Below are 3,597 nucleotides of genomic sequence, written 5' to 3' on the forward strand. Positions count from 1 at the left end.
GAAACATCGATCAGCTGCCTCCTGCACGCCCCCTACTGGGGATGTGCCCGCAACCAAGGTACATGCCCTTGACCAGAATCAAACCTGGGACCCTTCAGTCCATAGGCCCACGCTCTATCCACTGAGCCAAACCAGTTAGGGCCAAAAGAATTCTAACTTACTAAATAAAATATATCCTAAGTGAACCTAAAAATTACACTTTATAAACATAAATATATTTTTTGGTGTAATCCATCAATCTTATCTGCAAATAGAAAACCAAAATTGTGTAATATGAAGTAGTATTTCTCACCCAGCAACAAGAAGCATTGCAGTCATGTTTCCAAATGGGTCAGAGACACTATTTAAATCAATCCCATGAAGGCTAACGTAACTTAGATATTTATACCTAAGCTATCCAGTGCTTCACTATTTCTGCAAAACCAGCTTTCTTCTAGAGACAGTGGTTTCTTCATGTTAACTGGGTAAGAACCAGACACATTAAACAGGAAGGAAAAGGCAATTGATTTTTTGCAGCATAAATCCCAAGCATACTTTAGTTTGGGGCCATGTTCATCAGTGGAGTTTTCATCAGAAATATCTGAAAAGATGTCTTACTTTTGATTTAGATTTTTCATCTGAGGTACCTGTACCTTCTGGGAGACAAAAGCACATCTCAGGCCTTTCAGTATCACTATTTGGTACAGGGGAGGTGAGGCTGTCTGGTGCCTCTTTAGAGTCTGTTCTAGAAGGAAAAAATAAGGAAACCAAACCTTATTCTAGACTTCTCTGCCACCCCAAACCAGCAAAACATACTTTCCTTTTGTATACAGTACAAGGCAAAAGATAAACAGAAACCGAGAGCTTCAAAGAGCTGTCTAGAGCTTGCCATTGTACATTCATACTTGTGTATATATTAAGTATAAAATAATGACTTTTGGACATAGGAGCTTTGCAGTCAGTTATTTGAAAGTTACAGTACTTAAAAACTCCTTGGTAATAAATAGCTTGGATGTTTCAAGTCCTGCATCCAGTGTGACCTTGGAGTGAACTTGTTTCAGGCTTTGGGAATGGATTAGAGCACCTTGGAGCCACAGATGTCCCGCTCTATAATTGCAGGGTCATCAGCAGGCAGCCTGCCAATCAAAACTCATCCATCTTCCTCTCAAGTATTTCAACAGGGAGTCCCTCCCTTGGGCGGAACCCCAGGTATTCTTTAGCACTTCACACTCCCTCCCATTGGCCGGCTCCAACTCCATCATCATGTTACAGCGCAGGGGTGCTTTGGATTCCTCAGCACAACTGGATTACACAAGGCAGGCTGCTTGCGACCCATGACTTCTTGGGTGAAGGTCCCAGGCCAGGACACCCAGGGGAACAGGCCTTCTTTCGCTGCCAGATCCCGGCCATCTATCCATGTTTCACATGCAGATGCTCCTCCCATAATCTTGGGAAACGTAATGGTGGAACAGTCATCTGCACTCTGTCCGAAGGTAATAAAGGGTGTCTGAGCCCAAGCCTTTTCATCGGCCCAAACCAATTACAGAGAGGCAATATGTGGGGATGCTCCCAGTCCAATGGCTGGGCCATTTACTGCTACAATAATAGCTTCTTCAACAGAATGAAATCATTTATGAAGTTTCTGGTAGCTTCCGCCATTTCAGTGCTTTCTCTTTTTCTGCAGCGGACACTGTCTCAGTTGGGTGCCTGCGTGGCCTGCACTTCCTGCTCCTGCTGCTGCTGGGGAGCTCAACATAGAGGGGCCTTGAGCACTCAGTGCTCCACCCTGGGGTGAGCCTCGGGGATGGGACCCTGTGGTGGCATTGCACCAGGTCACAGCTGGCGCCGTGCATTAGTGATTTTTATTTTTAATGGCACTATTTTGCAGGCCAAACAGAATCCCATGGACAGCAATGATTCATGAGCCGCCATTTTGTAACTTCTGACCTGAATAAAAATTAAGTGGGAGGTCTCCCAAATGCTATGAATTGAGTAGCATTGGGAAAGTGACCTCATCTCACCACGTAGCTTCCCCAGTGTAGCCAACCCCTTCTAAAAATTCTCGGACTTAGTGTGTGGAGGCCTTAAAATTTTTTTTTAAAAAATTGAGGGACTGTTACCACAGAAAATGGAAATGGATATTGTGTAGGGAAGATACTACCCCAGATTTCCAGGGAGACCTGGACAGTTGCCCAGTTGCCTTGAATTTGACTAATTAGGGAGAGCAAATCCAGTGGCAAACGAAGCAACTTAAAAGCTTTTCTTCCCGTGAAGCCGATCTCATTAGTTCAGTTCCTGCTCTGAGTTCTGGCAGTGCGGGGCCATCAGGCTCCAGCTATGCTCTTGAATCTGATCTCAAAGGGAGAACTCCTTCCTGCCTCCACTGGCTGTGCTTCCTCATTTTCTTTAAAGTGCTCCCATAGTCTTCATGGATGTTGTGACAGTGCGGCCAGCACCCATGCGAGCCTGTGGAGAAAACAGGTTAGAAACACAGCCTCAACCTGATCTTCTCTCCCAGGCATGGCTTCCTTTCTTGAAAGACCTCTGTGACTGCTCTTGGCTACAACATAAGGTCTAGGCTTTTAATTGTGGCATTTATAAGGCCTGTGATTTGGGCTCCACCTATTTGCCTTTGTCTTTCAATATAACTCTTTCTGCATTGTACCGCAGTCTGAAGGCACTAAGCTGTCTTGCATTCCCTCCACAATCCTGAACATTCCCCCTCCCTTACTTTTGCAGATTCTATTCTGTTCCTGGCATGCCTTTCCTTCCTTGCCACCTACTGTTGGAATTCTACTTACCATAGAAGAACTTGGGGTTCTTTTTGCCATCCAGTACCCAACATCCCTACCTTTCTAGTAGAATGCTGATCCTAAAGGCATTCTCCATGCCTGTGGTCTTGATGGCGTGAAAATGAATAAAGGAAGCCTCAACTACAATTGGAGTCAAGAGGATTTGTAGGGGGAGCTCTCACACTCTACTACTTGTCAGTTACCCCAAACAGAAGAGCGGTACCTTGCATCTCCTACAGGAAGATGTTTTCTACTTTACTACCACAGCAGGAGAATGGAAGATTTTCTCCTGATCTGGCAACAGCTCAGCCAATGAGAGACTGTCACAACTCAGCCAATGAAAAGTCACTACACTTCAAACTTCCAGTTTCTTCCCATGGACTCTGTATTAATTCCTCCTAACTTCCCCCTTCCTCTATTTAAAAAAAAAAAAAGTTCTTCTCTTTCTCCAAACTTGCCTATGGTTTTGTCATAACTTGAATATCCTGAATTGCAATTCTTTGCTATTCCTGAATAAATTAATTTTTGCTGGTAGTACAATAACTTAGTGGTGTGTTTTTTAGAGTTGGAAAGGAATGACCAACTCTTGCTAAAGAAGCCAAAGCTACTAGCCTTCAATTCCTCACCCTGACTTGGACAGTGGCTGAACATGTGACTTTGCTCAGTTTGTTATACATTCTGTCCTGGGACTTTGACAGGTAATAAAAGGACATTTTCAGTAGCAACAAGGCCAAACCAGCCCATTTTTTTCCATGTGGGGTTTGTATTCTTCATCCATGGCTCCCTTGATTCTGCTCACTTGGTCATTTCAGCCTCCTGTAAATTC

General features: G+C 44.2%; 1 pseudogene; it reads right to left on the minus strand.

The window, feature by feature from the left end:
• Positions 1–1,103: 1,103 nt before the first annotated feature.
• LOC138993474 (chromodomain Y-like protein pseudogene) lies at positions 1,104–3,001 on the minus strand (annotated as a pseudogene).
• Between the last annotated feature and the right edge of the window lie 596 nt (positions 3,002–3,597).

This window comes from Myotis yumanensis, unplaced genomic scaffold (genome assembly GCF_028538775.1).
Source record: "Myotis yumanensis isolate MYYU_CA2020_CCGP unplaced genomic scaffold, mMyoYum1.0.hap1 SCAF_15, whole genome shotgun sequence".
Taxonomy (NCBI): Eukaryota; Metazoa; Chordata; class Mammalia; order Chiroptera; family Vespertilionidae; genus Myotis; species Myotis yumanensis.